Here is an 18,260-nt window from a genome sequence, read left to right as displayed (position 1 = left end):
TCTCCACTGTCCTCCTTTAACAAGGAGTAAATCCTTGTTCATTTATTAATACTTTAACAAAGATTAAAAAGAGAAGCGTGCTTCAGATCTCACAGAAGTTACCAGCAGCAGCTTTGCATTTATGCTTCATTCCTGAAAGCCTCTACACCTGCAAGTGTTTTAATCAAGGAATCCCATGGGATCCCACTTCACAATTAACATCATAAAATCCTCACTTCCTACAGGTAGCGGGGTGGGAGCAAACTTAATAATAAAAATAATGCCACGTCAACTTCTCAAAAAAATTGTTCTGTTTTGAATCTCCACCTGTTCTGCTGATGTGCCAAGATGGAATCTGCTTCTCATAATGGCAATTTATTTGTGAGGATATCTGCTTCCAAGTGTTCACAGTCCCACAAACAGAAAAGGAGCCACAGTGCACCCAGCAAATGCTGAGAATATAAAACCAATGCCAAGAAAGATACTGCTCCCTACTGGCTCATCTAGATAAGAACAGAGAGCAATTCCTCACATATTTCTCAAAGTAAAAAAAAAATCTTAGTCCGCAGATAAACCATGGTTTTGATCTATAAAACAAGTATCCCTTAAAACATTTGCTGGAAGTTAATTTTAAAAGTTGATTAGATAAAGCACAAAGAAAAGGAAAACAAAGTGAGAAGAATGCCAAAAACCTCTAAAGTAATTCTTCATTACCTAGAAGGCTTTATAAAGAGAAAATTAAAAAAAAAATCCACACAAACAGTAAAAAATAAACAAACTAGCTAGGATATAACAATGATTTCTGTCCCACAGTAAGGATCCTAAATCCTTAGCAACACTTACAGTTCTTTTACTTATTTTCAGCTTTGTCTTCATGTAACTTTTCACTCCCCTCCCTAACTTCGACTGAGATGCGAAAGCGGAAACCTGGAATTGTGCCACTGCAGATTAGCTCTGATTCCTTGTGTTTCAAAGACTTTGCACAGAAAAACACCAGCAACGATCTCAGGGGCTTGACAGTGTGCAAAACCTAACGAGATCCATACCTTGATTCCCACACATCAAAACAATCTCATTTAAGGGCTTGCCTCGGCAGAGAAATGCAAAACAAGCTGGAATGTCAGTCTTGAGCTAAGAGCTCTTCTCTACTGACATCCCTCAGGGTCACTCACTGAGAGGTGAACTGGTCATTCTGTGGGTTCAGCTCTTTCCAAAGGCACTGGCATTCAACCACTTGGAAATGCTTGTGGCTCACTGCTAAGAAGATTGGAAGAACTGTCAGCTTTTCATTAAGAAACTTTTGCCATTTTCTTTTGCAGACTCTATTGATTTAAATTTTGGAGGAAAAAAATCCAAACCAAAACAATAGAACTTCTGAGCATTTACCCAAAGCAGACTTGAGATATTTTAGTTGTCTAGCTTGGACAGGCCTCTCACCTGGGGTGGTGAAAGAAAGGCCTGGTTTTCCCCAGTCTGCACAGACAGGAGAGGGGATTTTTTCCTACTTCTAACTATAGATCTATAGGGTTTTTCTTCCAAAAATTCTGATCTGTGAACTCTGGGCTAAATTTGGCATTGCAATCCAGAAATTGTGTTTATATTTCTGCCTTAAATTTACACACTCAAATAACTCTAAGCCCTATAAATGTACCCACTCAATTCCAAACAGTGCTTTACACTAACAGAATAGTTACCTCGAGATACCTTCTCCAAGGTGAAACAGAATTGTTGCCTGTTTGCTATTTTCAGTAGTGTGCAGCTGAAAGGATTTGAGCTGTGTTTTATTCCCTGCAGTAAGATAGCAGATATCCCTCTTGCACTGTGCTTTGGACACATACAGAAGATACCAACAGTTCAGCAGTGTTTTCAAGTTGCTAAGCAAAAGTAGGCTAAGGAATGGCTGAACACCAGACACCCATCTGATAAACTTTAATCCTACTGTGCAATTGTCAAAAATAACAGAGTGGGTTTGCAGGAGAATGGCAATACAATTCTTCTTTCCATGAAAGGAGAGAGATTTAAATTCTTGCTGCTCAGTTGGCTGTCCAGTAACATATACTGCTGTAAAATTCCATTATCAATGAAGATGTCACAGCTTATCACATGCCCCCTCCCTCTGGCAACAAATAGGTAACAAATGCAATTAAGAGTTTCAGGATCTGCCTTTTCTCAGCTATGCACATATCTTCTTCAGCTTAAGGTAGAACAATTGCAGGAAATGGTGGAATTAGAACTTCTTTTTTTTTTTCCCCTAGAAGGGGACTTTGAAACTTAGAAAAGAAACACCTATCAGTGCTCCACTTACACAACCATGAATTGGAGGAAACTGGTTGCATCAAGTGGATTTAAGCTGACTGACATGACAGAGAACTAGATTGTCACTTCCTAAAAGGGATGGGCAAATACCCTCCCCGGATGCACCTTCCTCTAACATTTCCTGTGCTTTTCCCTATTAACCCACTCATGGTATTCCACAGAAGCTGTATTATGTGAGCATAAAAATAGGCACCCAAAAATCCTCCAAATATATTCAGTGCAACAGATAAGAGCTGTTGCATGGAAATGCTATAAATACAGGAAGAGAAAATGTGGAAAGGAGATATATAAGACACCCATTATGGAAATCAACTGAACTCCTAACAAGCTCACTGCCTGAAGATACAAAACTATTACTGAATGCCCCAGTATGGGGCTAAATTCTTTAGAGTTAATACAAACCCTCACCTTCACAAGTTATTTATAATAGAAAGGTCATTAAGTGCTAAGAACATAGGGATCAAATGCTATATTTTATTGCAAGCCATTACTTCATACAGAAAAGTAATTATTAACAAGATCTTAAGACACAGTTGAAACCTTAACAAGAAAACATTCAGCTGAGGAGTAGTGATTGAAGGGCAAGGCATTGTCTGGGGATTAATGACTGCCTGGTGAGAGCTGATGGCACCTGGCTCAGCTTCAGCTGATCTCTGAGTCCCAGGAAATGTCTTGAATCTCAATCTCTTATTCCTGTTGTAATATGACAACTAAATATGAACACGCATGCACACACACTACAGCGTTCTAACATGGGACTTGCTGTTTCCTCTGCTATTCTCCAGGACATGGCTGCAGAATTAGAGCTCTGTAAATTAGCCAGCTTGAATCATTTCTCAACATGCCATTCATCTTATAATAGATTACACATGGTATTGCCACTTGTCAGGCTGCAGCACAGACATTTTGCATCTATTTCTACATGTCTTCCTGTTTTAAATGTCTGCTCACAGAAATAAAATCTCTGGTCAGAACTAGATTTCCTCCTTTAATCACATTCAGCCAGACATCCCAGTTCTGAATTTAGTCTGGAAGTTTAGCTGAGTGTGCTTTACCTCTTAAATTGTTGTTTCCAATACATGTAATCTGCTCTCTTTCTAAATTTACACGGGTCTAGAATAATATTCTATGCTCCCAATATTAATATTTCACCTTTATAAACTACAGAGGCTGACACTGCAATGCACAAATCCTATAATGCCCACAATACACAACAGAGTACTTTGGATGGCATATCCTAAATGTGACTTTAACATTCCCTAATTTAAGGCACAATGACCTAATCCTAATGCAGGAGGAATAAAACTGATAGTTTTGTTCAGTTGTTCCATGCTCAGCACGATGCTAATTGACTTTTTTCTATTAGAAACAACAGCAACAACAGATATTAAAGATGGAATAGCAGACTTTCACCTCATCAATGAGCTTTAGGGAGTCAGCAGCAATACTTCTCCAAAGCTTTCACATAGCCAGGCTATGCTCATCACCAGAAGGACTACTAGGCATTTATATGCTGCAAGCATTTAACAGGTGAGCACAGCTTAGTTATCAATCATTACTAAATTAATGATAGCAAAAATAATTAGGCATTAGCATACTTCGCATATTTATCAATAAAGTCACTTTGCATTTTAGCAGTACTTTTGCATTCCAGGCTCCAGATGCACTCTCATACCCAGAGAAAATCTCATTTTTATGCTCATGATAAAGAATTTGAGGCAGAAATGCAGAGGTTAAGTCTCATACAAGGCCACATACTAAGGACTGGGAACAGAGGTCAACAATTATGATTTTTCAGTCCCCTTAAATACACAACTCCTGGAGAGCAGCTCATTCCACAGGACTTCTCACAACAGCAACCAGCCAGAAACTGCCTTGAAAATGAGCTTCACAATCTACTGGTTCATTATTAATGTGTGATCAACATGGAACAGTAAACCAACACAAAATGAAGATATTTTTGTGAGTTCATGGTTATGTTTCATGACAAGTGCTGCTCCCACACAATTAAAACTAAAATATATCAATAATCCAATTGCTTTTTTTTCTCCTTAATTTTCACTAAACACTGACAAAAGGACCCTACTGAAGAGCTCCTTATATTCATATTTCTGCATTGGGAAGAGGCAGCAGCTACACAAACACTTCTAAATGGGCAGCACATTGCTCTCCCAGTCTGTTGGCAGTGATGGGGCACCTGTGGCATGTGGCTACAGCTACACAGCACTGCTCAGAGCTCAGGCTTCCCTTCCTCCAGTGGGCTGGGTGGAGTTTTCCCCCTCTTGGCTAGAGCTTAATAGCCGAGCATACTGTAACTCTCCCACCAGGTGTGGCCCAGAATGCTGAAAAAACATCTGCAGACAAGATTTGTCTCCTTCTTATGCCATGAGCAATGAAGTGAAATGTTGCCTTTTTGCTCTCTGAGGAGAGCTCTGGGACTAATTCAATTGCAGATTTTTCCTTTTTCTCCTGCCTAACACAGACCCTGTTCTAATCTAATGACTAATACTTGGGCCAGAAAGGGAACAAGTTTATCCCAGCAGGAACAAAACCTCAGGATGAAATGAAGGAGCTATTTTGTACAATGCTATGCAACTAAGGAGTCAATTGAAAAAAAAAAAATCATGTTAGAATTGGTTACTTCATACACAGTAGTACTGTTTTGTTCCTGTCTTAACCATACTGCATGATTTTCTTACATGCAAAGATAATCTGAAGGGAAATTCCATATGAATTTTTGTTTCCAAACTTCTTCTCTGCTAGTATCTCAAACTATTAACTACAGAAATCATAAAACACACTGTGCTTCAAAGAAATGTCAAGAAAATTATTAAATGAAATGAGAAAATGAAAAATGTGAAAACTGGAGGATATGAGAAACAAAATCATGTGGCATTGCACCATTTGTCTCTTCTTCACAGCCAAGCAATCAAACCAAACCGGGGATATTGGGTCCAGATTTGGCATCTCTCAGTGGTAAATCCAAACCAGATCCAAACTAAAAAGCAACAAAGATGACAGAGCACTGTGGTTGCCGATGGATTTGTCCATGGTGTTGCCCCACCCTCTCAGTTTTCAGAGACAGAAGTGAGACTGTTTTGCTGCCAGAAGCAGCAGCTACCAAACCAACATGCACAATGAACTGCAATTTACAGAGAAGAGGATGGCTGTTACCTGTAGTATGCTGAAATATCAGCTACTACAAAAGCAGAGAGAGAATGCAGACTAAGTGGTTAAGGATGCTCAGAGCTGTCTGGGAAAAGAGCTGGGTGTTACTAGAATACATTTGTTTTCTGCTTCAGCAGAAAGTCTTTGGACAATCATAACTACCTATTGATTCTTGGAACAAAGTTTTCAATGCTACAGCCCCATGCTCTCTGTAAACACTAGAACTGTATATCCAAATATCCTGGCTAAACGGAGCCACTAAACTGCTAATAAGAGAGCAGTTTTTCCAGAAACTTCAGCAGACACAGACATCTACCACCGGGGTGGCAAATACATGTCAACTATCAGCATGAAAATCTCTGAAACAAATTAAGGTAACTGTGTACAAACATCCAAGAAGTTTCTGAGATTCCAGGATTTCTATTTAAGGATTTATTGAGTACTCTATAGCCATCCCAATTATCCAGAAAAAAAAAACCAATAAAGAACAAAGTAGGTTTGTCTCTTGTTCTCTTGTGTGCTTTTTACATTGTTACCACATCCTTTGGCATTTATGAGCAACAGTGTAATGCTCCAGTTTGTTTTCATATAGCCCTTCCAAAGCACCGGGTATTACACTTTTTTTAGTCAGATAAATCTCACTTCAGAGTTCAGTGACTCAATTTAATCATCCACTGAAGGAGATGGTTAATCCATTTTATGGGGGGGTGCAAGCAGCTGTTGAACGAAGCCTCCAATAACCACCTTTTATGAAGGGATATAAATAAACAGAGTGGCTTCTATTTATAAGCTTCTAGTTCTGAGCCAGTGTTCCTTTCAATTCTGCTGCCAGGCTCAGAAAGGAGACAGCAAGAATTGAACTGACAAGAGACAAAAGTTGACCTTCAGCAGTTGTGGGAAGTTGGGATGCAGGTCTGAATTTGAATGCCAAAGCTTTGGGGATTGTTTTTATCTGATTCACATCTTGAGATCACTTCTCAGAATAACCAAGACCTTCAGGTAACTAGCCCTAACAGAGCTATGGATTTTTAAATACTAACAGAGATCTCTGAACATCCACCCACATTTATGCCAAAGGATGGCAACCACATGATGATTCTGTGAATATACATGAAGCCCTTTTCTGAAATCCAGTGTTGGAAGAACACTTCTCCATGCAACTGCACTGATTTCAGTGAAAACTGGGGTATTAATTCAAAACAGAAACCACCAGAATCAGATCTACAACTGATTTCTTGACACTGCATATTTTGAAAAATATTTTTTAAAAAATATTCCTTTTTCTGATCAGTCCATTCTTCATGTGAGGGACATCAAGGGGAAAAAAAACAAACCCCCCAAACCACAAATGATACATCAGCTACAGTCACAGACTAAGAAAATCATTATGTTCTAAAGAAACATTTATATTTACTTACAATTTACTATGCTCCATGTGAGGTACGTTATAAACTCCAGGTTATGTACCTTTGCTAAAGAAACAGAGGACAGATAAAGTATACAAGTCATGGACTGTAAAATGACTATAAAAAAGGCAGCCTGGACTAGACAGGAGGGAAAAAATGACACCCTGTCTATCATTAAAATATTTATGCAAGAACAGCAGGCTGTATGACTTTTTAAATTCTGTGAAAAACTATGAACTAAGCTCTAATGAGAAGCAGATAACCTGACTCTTTATCACAAGCCTGAAAGTCTGAAGAAACAGACTCTCTTGATACTTTCCTCTATTTATTATGAACTGCAGTGTTCTGAACAGCTGATGTTTTTTGAATCCAAAAGGCAGACACGTCAGCAGATGAACTATAGTACACCCAGTTATGTCAGTATTTTGCATGGCCTTTATCTCTGGGTGTGAGCAGTAACTTCCAGGCGTGTGAAACTCAGAATCAGATGCAGTTCTCAGACAATCATAGTAACAAAAATTCCTCATGCTTAAAAAGTAATTTGTACATGGAAAATTATTGCCTTTTTGTTATTGTTGTTTTGATTTTGTTTGTTTTTATTTTTGTTTTAATACTCTGTATAAAATCAACCATCTTTGCAGAAAAATTGTTTTTATGCTCCCTTGCTAAAACCAGAATTGTTTTACCATGTTGCTCATTGTGTGTTCAGAGAAATTTTGAATAATCAAGTTCCCTTGGTTATTTTCTTTGACTGTTACAGTCCAAAAAATATTTTCAAATTATGCATTTCTGTGATTATTCATGCTTTTACTAGAAATAAGAATTATAAATTTTTCATAACAGATAGCCATGTTTCAAGATTATTATTCCATTTTACAGAAAATTAGTATCCAAGCGAGAAGATTTATATGTTTAAGGAGGAATAGGCTCTATAATATGCACACAACTCCTCTAGGCTGTCCTTGTGCAACCTTAGATATTCTCAAGGATTTGAATTACAATCTGTGTCAATGATTCCCAGATTTCTTTCCTCCTCACTCACTTCCCTTTTGTTCACACTTGTAATTCAAACTGCTTCTACAGAATCTTCTCCAGATGTCCTCTTGCCAAATGAAAACCAATGTGTCAAAACCATCTCTTCTCTCCTCCCAGCTCCTTCCCTCCTGTTTTGCTGTAACTGTCAACAATTCCACCATCCCCCTACCCCACAAGCCTTTTAATACTGGTATCATTTACAGCTCTTCTCCACTTGCAAAGCCCAACACACCCAAGCACATGTTTAATGTTTACTGCCTGCCCTAAAATCTCTCTGCAGCAAAGTTTCAAAATAGGCATCAAATAAACATCAAGTGCCACAGACTGTCTGAAGGAAATGAGGATTTACCAGCCACAGAAAGCATTACCTAAATCTCACAAATGAGAAAATGAAAATCCAGCCAAAACTGGCTGCATTTGCTTGCTCATATCAATTATTAATCTTCTGGTTTTCTAAACACAGGTATAGAAAAATGCGAATGATATACAATGCAAAATAATCATTAGGAGGACAACAACAATTTAAGCACTTACTAAAAAAGAAAATGCCATCTGTCCTAAGCAAGCCTGCCTCCTGTGAAAGTCTTAACACAATATCTTACACAACTCCTATTTCAAAGTTTGAAGACAGTTATGTCTTTATAATAGAACATGTGAGTAAACTAGCCCCTATCACTGGAGTTGTTCAGCCACTTACTCATCTTAGTTCTCTTTACTTTTCACACAACTTTTCTTGGCACATGGGCACAAGCCCTTTGATTAAAACCTTTAGATTTAACCTTAGAACATAGCTAAGAGAAAAGCCTGTCTTTCAGATGTGATTTTCAAGGTCATTTTATCTTTTGAATGAGAGAAAAAAAAATCCACAGCAGAAACTCAATTGTATTTTTACTCCATTTCAGAGTGCCTGAACTTCATTTCAGTGGCATCTTCTTGAAGTGGCATCATCTTCAAATATTTTCCTAGGCAAGAATACCGTGCACGTGTACATAGGGCTAAAGAAAAAACTACACTGTATGCAGCATGAAAGATAAGAGATTTAATCCTTTTTGTTTCCTCTGGTCCATCTTAACACAAACATGTGAAAGACACTTCCCTCTGTTGAGGCAATAAAGGGATCCATTGTGATCTTTATGATTTAAGAAATTCTCTAAATCAAGAAAGTGTATTGTATATTGTGCATTATGAAATGTTAAAGCTGAAAGAGCCTATCCTAGTTTTCACATATAAGTAACATTTTCAAATACAAGAGACAATCTACTACAGATATTTTAAATTAAAAAAAAAAAACATTTCCTCAAGCATCTTATGCAAATTGCCTGAAATAAGATGACCAAGCCTTAACACCTAATAAAATTTTCACTTTCTAAAGTTAGAATTTGCTCTCATTTTCTAATCTGGCTACTGCAATTTTGCATGCAGCAGTGCACTTCAGAACCACAGCATGAAACAGAGAGGGGTTTTATGAAATTAACTAACAGAAAATGTTAAGAAATTCAAACCCACTTTTCAGGAAACTGATAAAGAAAAGAAAGCAAACAAACCCCCACCAGACAGTGACAGTTCATTTTATTTCAGGTAAGCACCATCAAGCTTGTCCCAGATTTCTTAGTTATTTTTATATAAAACTGTATGTTATTCACTGACTGTCAAGAAAGCTGAAATATGTTATAGATATGTAAAACTTATCTAGTATCAATGGGAAAAATCTTGCCTAATCTCAGTATTTCTCAACCATTAAGCAATATAATTCCCTCAGCACAGATTACAAAAAAAAAAATCCATTAAAATATTTTCAACTTACAGGATATGATCACTCCTGAGTGGTGCACTTGACTGATGATTTTTGACTGAGAAAATAGTTTCCAGAAGGAGATGATTCATGTAAACCCAAAATTTCATGGAATATAGCACAAGGGTTTTTTGAGAGGGGGGAAGAAACACATTCTCAAGAGATTAAGTGTTGTTTTCACTGCCTTTGAACTTATCATCTCCCAAGTTAAAGGATGTTTTCATTGTCTGCTGCTCACATCTTTATAAGGACCATCTGAGATGTCATTTTGCAGGCTATCTTCCCCTCCGTGACTCGGTGAGTTCTGTCTGACAGTTCAGCTCATAAATAGGGCAAACAAGAACAGAGCCATATGGGAATATAAGTACAACTAATTACTGACTTGTTTTAGTTTCAGCCAAACCTGGATTTCATCCTAGTATTTTCCTCACATAAGCCATCATGTCACATGTTACAGCAAAGTAAGGAACATTTATTTTCTAAACATTCAAAGGGCCTAATAATGACTTAGCTGTCCAATTCCCCAGTTTTTACTGCTGGCATTTACACCCACGTTTCCTACCAGGGAGCCCATTTGACTCAAGCTTGATAATTGGTGGCATGAAGAGGTGGGGCAGAGCCAGTCTCAGCCCCAGCCTGTACACAGGATCCATTTTTTTGAAAACAGGCAGTGGTTCAGAAGACACTGCACTCACTCCATGTCAGCACAGTGCTGATCATAGGTCAGAAATTGATCTCTGCTTAACTGAGAAAAGCCTTCCTTCAGGCACAATTGCTCAGGCAGCAGTTCCACACATAGATTTTGCAGCAGAGCAGGTATAAGTGACAGCACACTAACTCACCCTGGCAAGATGATGTGCTGGAAAACCACAACAGTGACCACCATGAGCAAAGCCCTCACTAATACAGTTTAAAAAAACCTTTGTATGTTGTTTGCTGGTCAGTCTTGAAGAGTCAAAACCTGCTTTTCTATTTATTTAGGGTGGTGGAGTTGGCTTGCTGTTTCTTTCCAGTTGGTTTTGGGGCTCTTTTTGAAAACAGCTCTTTCTTTTGCTTTCCTTGCAGGTGGTTGGTACAGAAGGTAAACAAAAGCCTTTCAGAACCCTCATACCCCATTTAAGGATCATTCAAAGAAATTCCAAAGACACAACTGCAAAGGATATGAAGGCAGTGCACTGAAAAAACCCAAAACTTCTGGGGCAGCAGCAGACAAACTAAAGAGTAAGAGTACTAGAGAGCAAAACACAAATCAAAATTTTTAAATTTGCAAAAAGACATGACAAAATGAAGAGTCACATGAGTAATTATTCTTTTACTACTTTGCTCCACTGTGAAGAGAATGCTTATATCTAAGTGAAGCTTGTGCTTGGTTTTGGTTGTTGAATTTTGGTTGCTTCTGCAGGACATTCATATGCTGACAAAATTTTAGAGCCTTACTTCTTCCAATTTAAATAATGGTCTTATCATTCAAATGCATTTTAATTTGTTGTATTTTCAGGCTTTATATACTAACAACTCTCTCAACCATTTCAAAGTTTCATTAATTGAGGCACAAGCCTGTATTAGAGGAGTACAATGCTAGACAGCCTGGAAACACATATTCTCCTAAATTTCAGAGTTGTGTTCTTTTATTCAAAATCTTTTCAGTGTCAGCACAAAGAAACAGCCCAGCTTTCTCAACTTCTATCATCTGGACAAGCTCATGATTTCACTCAGCACAATAGCATCCACATAAATAAAAAAATTCAAATCGCTTCAAACCAAGTACATTACAAAATCAAGGAAGATAATAGCATTTGTGTAGAAACAAACAACTGAACACAATACTTGGCTTTTTTTCCCTTGCTAGATTTGTTGAGAAGGTAGAAGCCAAAATTATTTTCTTGTTGTTGTTGTTGGTTTTGTTTTAATTTAATGCCAATATCCAGAAAAAACATCTGGTTATTCTACACAATGTTAAAACTAAAATTGCCAGAGAACAGAACATCTTTCATAAAGAGTACTGAATGTACCTCTCAACTTTCTCAGGTTTTATTTTCAAAGTTATTTGGGCTGTTTGCTGCTTTCTTTAATGTCTTTCCATAGAGAGGAAATTCTAGTACACTAATTAGTCTTGGATCTAAATCACCTACTCTTACCATCCACTCACTGACACCAAAGCCTCATTTTTTTTGAGGGACATAATTACTTTTAATTTACCTAGATTATAGAGAATCACTTAAATATCTAGGCTTTGAGAAACACTGAGATCTGAAAGGTGTTTGAAGTATATTTTCTTGATGGTATATTGTAATACATATGCCATGGCACAAGAAGAACAAAAAATGAAAAAAAAAACCCAAACCAACCAGAATTCTCCATCCTGGATTTTCCTACAGGATGCAGCCATCATCAGGATCAGTCTAGTTTTGAAACAGCAGTTGAATTCATCTGGATCATCCTGTAAGATTTTTGTGTAACTCAATGCTTACACTATTTTGTTATAAATTGTGACAAATAACTGATGACTTAATCTCAATTAGATTGCAAAGTAAAGCTCAAAATTCCATATGCATGAAAAAGAAAATCACATACAGGAATATATTTCCTTTTCATTATGTCAACATAGATTACAGATTGCAGCTGCTAAAACATGGAAATTGCAGCACAATTTTCAGGATTAGTATCAGATCAAAAATAAAGGAGGGAAGATATCTAGAGATCACAGTTATTTTAGCCATTTTTTTAAAAACATTCTGGTGTTTACTATATTAAACAGCTTTTATTAATATTTATTATTTTTCCTCTTTTTCCCTTACATTTAACTCTCCATCAAAATGAATTTCAAAAAAAATAGCATTAATAATTTTATTGTAGGTTCCTTTGAATGTCTGAGAACAAGTAGTTCAATTTAAGAGACCCATTCCCCAGCTGGTATGCATCATTAAAATACTACTGATTGCACTGGAGCAATGCCATTAACATCTAACAAGTCCTTGAACTAGGAAAATTCATAACAAATGAGAAAGCTACCAGATTAACAAGCAGAGTAGGTCAGTGAAATATTGAAGAAAATCTGTACAAATGGTCATGCTATATTTATTTGCAATTTGGCAAAAAGTCCTGAGAACTTAGAAATATCTGACAGCCTGTGCTGAGGGACAAGTTGCCCTTACAAGTAGAAGCACTATATTTTATAAGTTCTGCAGTGTCACAAGAGTAGCAAAAGCTTTTTGTCCTGGTAAGCTGTTGCTCCAATGCAGCATCTGCTGCAAACATGCAAAAAATCAGATGAATATGGAACAGCAGGAAGGCAGCCCATTACCCACACAAAGTATAAAACAAGAAAATTCAGTAGCTACTGTGTCCAGCAGTGTCTACACACCACATGAATCCTTCTGAAGATTAATCCCTCTTGACACAACTCATAACAAAATAATTCTCCTATCGGTTTTGCTTGAGGCAGTGGCAAAATATAGGTTCAATTTATGGCAATAATCCTTTCATCTTACAACCTAACACTGTGTGTCCAGATGTAAATACAAAAGCAAAAATGCTTAAGGAGTTTAAGTCTGTTTACCTGCAGGACTTGTAGTTAAGGGGGTTTCACATTTGCCCAATACTGGGGTTTTTTTTGTAATAGCTTCACATTTTTAAGAATTTGATTCTAAAATGACAAGCTAATAAATCAGGAAACAGATATTTTTTTTTTTATGTGCCTACATAGAAATGCTAGCAAATAGGAGGGAGCAGAGAATAAATTAACTTGGGTGTGATCCTAGAATAGTACTTCACCTGAAATAGCAATAGAACAAGGGAAAGGCTTCGCTGTCCTTGGCTGCCAGCTCTCTGGGTCTGGCAGGGTATGACAGTGATCGCAGCACACACTGACAGTCAGGATGACTGTTCCACTCAATGGCCAAACTTCTTTCAGCTTTGTCAGGCTAACTTTTCATCTCTTACCATACCTGGATACCTCTGATGTCATATATGATACCCATGTGATATGATTAATTATAAACCACAGTTTAATGTGATTCAACAAAATGTCTAAGTGAAAAAGGTTTTATGAAAGGTTCTTCCATGAAATGTTCTCTCCCTTTATTCATTAGAGTACATCACTGCAAACATTTTATGTGACTGAGGCTTGTTCCAAATGTGACAGGAAATTTTATTTGCTGTACCGTGCTATACTTGTCATCACTTAATTAATTAATTCTAATGGAAAGGGGGAAAAAAACCCTCTAAATATATCCTTCTTACACCACCTTAGTTAGAAATAGTTCCAGGAATGCATGCATTAAACACTTCAAGTATTACCTCTTCAGGGATTTTGCTTCTTGATTCATGCCCATGTGCTCCCTCTTTTGACAAACATCACAAATGAATCTTAGTTGTACTGATTAAACAGCAAGCACATAAACAATTAAATTGTGGCTCTACAAGTGGATACATGAACATAAATCTGCAATTTGCACAGATCTTGCTTTATGCTGTTAAGTTACTAAAGAAATTAAGATGTCACAGGCCTGGAGTTGTCTTCTACTGTCTTTCCCTAAAGCATAAAACACAGAGACTAAAGGCCAATTCTCAGGACAGAAAAGGGTCAGAGGTATACACAAGTGAGTGGGCAGGAGAAGGCATTTTTCTCTTATTGATCAATGACCTGGAGAAGGGAGAGTTTCCCAGTCTGTGGATATCACCATACTCTTTCATGCAGCTAAATGCCATGCCCTGCCAAGCAGCTCAAATCACCCAACTCTGTGAACAGGGGAAATCACAGCACAAAAACTTCCTTGTTATTAAGGGGAATAGAAGACACTGCAGGGAAGGGAGTGGGAAGCATGGATAGGGTGGAGGCAGAGACAATCTAAACCATGCCATGATGACACTGAAATTGGGACTGGCAGTTACAGCTTAAGGAAAAGGACACTGGAATCATCACTGGCTTTTCTCTGAAATCAGTGACTCAGACAGTGACAGCCAAAAAAATGAACAGATCATCAGATGTCATTCAGAAAGGGTATGAAAAACAAGTTCTTCGTTTTGTGACTGTAAAAATCTTGCTATATCCACATCCTGAGTGTATTTCTGGTCATCTTGGAGAAGAAGAACTAAGAAAAAGATGCAATAACCTTAGAAGAGGCCCATTAAAGGCAGCTGAAAGTACCAAGTGGATGCAATAATTGCCTTATAAGGACAGACCTAAACAGGCTGGGAAAATTTAGGGGCAAAAGGGAAGACTGGAAGGGTACAAATATAATCAAGGTTTGGAGAAACCTTGGACAAATTTATGATGTGCAACCCAGAAACAGAGATAGGATAGAGTTGTAGTAGCTAAGATGCCAAAACAACAGTTCTGAATGCTGAGGAAGGAGGGAGAGCATTCTGTCATAGGAAGAAAGAAAAAAATAAAAGGTTGTGGAATTCCAAACAATTTAATTGATTGTGAATTAACAACAGTTCCTTTTGCTTTGCTGCTCCTCAGCTCTTAATCTACTACTTTGGTGTGAGTTCCTCCATACCACGAAGGTGCGGCACCTTCTCCTGTGCTTTCTCTGAAGTCCTGTTCAGAGAGGTTTTCATTGCTGCCCTGCTCAGACACCCCCTCTAGACCTTGCATCTCTCCTGTTTCTCCTCCTTTCTTTGACATCTCTTGTTCTCTACTCCTCCTGCCCAGTTGTGCTTCTTGTTTCTCCTTTCCCCTGCTCAGGAGTCCCTCCTGCCCTGGCATTCTCTCTTGCATCTCATGTTTCTTTTGCCAAGGAGAAAGTGTCTGGCACAGACAGCCCCGACCCACACACAGAGAGGTCTCCCTGCAGTGTCCCTGCTACCAAACTCCTGTCCAAGGCACAGAGAGCAGGAATTTTGCCTATCTGTGGTCATTCTCACTGCACACTGCTGTGTCCTGTGAGAATCCAGTCCACTCACTCTCCTCGACCCTGTTGGAGACACCCATGGGCTTTACACAGTAATTTTTTGGGTTTGACTATGCTGTCAGCCATGGAATATTTCAAGGCTCCTTTAAATCAAAACCATGGCCTGAGGCAAATAGGAGCATATGTATTTGTTCAGAGCTTTGATGACATCTCGATTTCACATATGAAGTTTCTGCAAAATCCATTTATCTACATTTGCCTTACCTAAGTGTGAATGCTGACCCCACAAGAATTTTAAATGGCTGGGGAAAATAGCATTTTAAAAATCCAAAAGAAATGGTTATCCCTTAAAACAGAATTGTAACATTCTTTCTTACCAAGTTTTGAACATCTCAGTTACTCTTCTCCAGAAGGATTTGTCAGTTGCCAGCCTTGAAATAGCATTTGAATTTCCACCAGCACACAACCTCAATTTGAACTCAAATTAAATAAAAATACATTTGTAAAGTAGCGTAGCTAAAACCATCTTATTTTCTACCTTTTAACATAGTTTAACAAAATAACTTGCTTCAATGTCTATTTTAAAGATTTACCAAAGCACTCATGATAGAAGTTCCCATAGCTATAAATTTCCTTAAGATATATTTCAATAATTTTCTCATCTAAAAGAAAACTTGCAGCTGTTGTGTTTTGAAAAATTTTGGCAGGGATGTATTTGTATGTTGTGAATGATGTCACCATCTTGTGACAAGCTACAGAATGCTTTTGGCTGGGTCAGATTTTGTCTAGGCCACAATTATCTACATTTATTTTAAACTCTTAATTGAAATATGTCTTCGAAATGAACGTGCATGCAGACATACAGCAATGAAAAGTAATCCCTTTTGCTTGCTGCATTTGAGTAATAATTCATGATAGCAAACAATACCATATGCTTCTTCTCAATAGAAGCATTTAATTAACACATGGGATCAGACAGATTTACATGGAAGCTGGGTTTTCATCTTCACCTCCTGAGAAATATTTTCCCAGCACACATTGTGTCTCAAATAATTGTTTTCTGCAAGGAGAATTGTGTTCTGAACAGGGCTGATCCGCTGTATCAGTTTTAACAGTCAGCAAAGACATTTGCATAAGGTCTCAAATAGGACAGGAAAAATCACCATAAAAGCAGAGGCTGTGTGAGAAGCTCAGGGGAAAAAAGACCATGCAGCTGTCAGGCATCCCTCCAAAAGGGCTGGGCATAAGAAAGGAGAAGTGAAGCACAGAGAAGGGGAGGCTGAAGATTGACCAGGCTGCCACCTCTGCAGAATTGAATTTTGCCATCTCCAGGCCTGAGGACTAAATAAGTTAATTCAATTTGTTTAATGAGCTGGAAAGCTTCTAACAAACCCTGCTTTTAAATGTCTGGTCAGGAATACAGAAATCTCTCCAAAGCATTAAATCTGCTACTTGCAGAGAAGAGGAAATGTTCCCTTGGGATAACAATTAAGGGTGGCAAGGGACAGAAAAGGACAGAGTCCTGCAGGAACCTTAGCAAGGCCAAGTGTTTTTCATGGGAGTACCCAGGGTTTCAGAAATGTTAATTACCTTTCCCGTCTCCAGACACACTCTGCCCTATTTGGGAGCGATCCAGGTAGGAGGCCGGAAAACAAGTTTCCACTTACAAGGGTGTTTACGGATTTTTTTCCCAAAGTTTTGATTTATTTTCTTGGAGCAGTAGATGAGGATTCTGCCCTCAGACTATTTTGCCCTTAAAAGATAACCATGAAGGAAAAACGTAAATCAATCTGATGTTGTTATATACAAGGAATCCCTCGGTATTTTTCTCAAAGTTTGTTTCTGCCCAAAAAATTCTAATCTTTTTTACTTTAAAAGACATTTATAGTGGCTTTAAAACTCACTGCAGGTATATACTAATCTTAGACTTTGAATAGAAGCCTTGCTTCACTTCTATTCCAACTATTGTATGAATCTTGACAAATACAATTTTTGAAAGCATATAGAATATTACACAGAATTTTAATAAAATGTTCTGTATCTTTATTTTTCTTTCCTGAAGTGAGGGAGATTTTAACATTATATTTGACTCTCAGGAGTTTCGACAAATAACAGTTCCAAACAGAATATTTGATTTCCATCTACCATATTATGTTCCTCTCTGCACATTATCTGTTGTCTTCTAAAACAACAAATATTCTTGAGGAATTTATTTTAAAATATACTTGACTATCCAAGTTCCAGTTTTATTTGTACTCTTTCAACTTGGCACAGCAATAGGGAAAAAAGCAGACTCCACTATATAATTCAGAATTAATTATCCTTAGAAAAGAAAAGTGATAATACAGAACATATTTCATATTCCAACAAATACTCAATGTCCTTGAAACTTTTTTCTAATAGAGTTAAAGCTATTGGTATGGGTTTGAGCAGTGCAGATGGACTAAAACAAAGGTGAAATACCTCTTTTCCCACCCCCAAACAAAACAAGTTCTGTGCTGTAAACCAGCAGGGCACTTCTGGCAACCGAATTCCATATTCTCAAATGCTTTGGGATTCTCCAGTGAAGAAGCCTCTCAAAGAAAAGAGAAGAAAAAAGGAACCAACTTTCTCCTTTCTTTTACTTTTGATTTTAAAAATATGCTATTTCTAGTAATATCACACTTGATGAGTTGGAGAATGAAAAAAAAAAAAAACCAAACAAGT

Source organism: Molothrus ater, chromosome 7, assembly GCF_012460135.2.
Source record: "Molothrus ater isolate BHLD 08-10-18 breed brown headed cowbird chromosome 7, BPBGC_Mater_1.1, whole genome shotgun sequence".
Taxonomy (NCBI): Eukaryota; Metazoa; Chordata; class Aves; order Passeriformes; family Icteridae; genus Molothrus; species Molothrus ater.
This window is presented reverse-complemented; position numbering follows the sequence as displayed.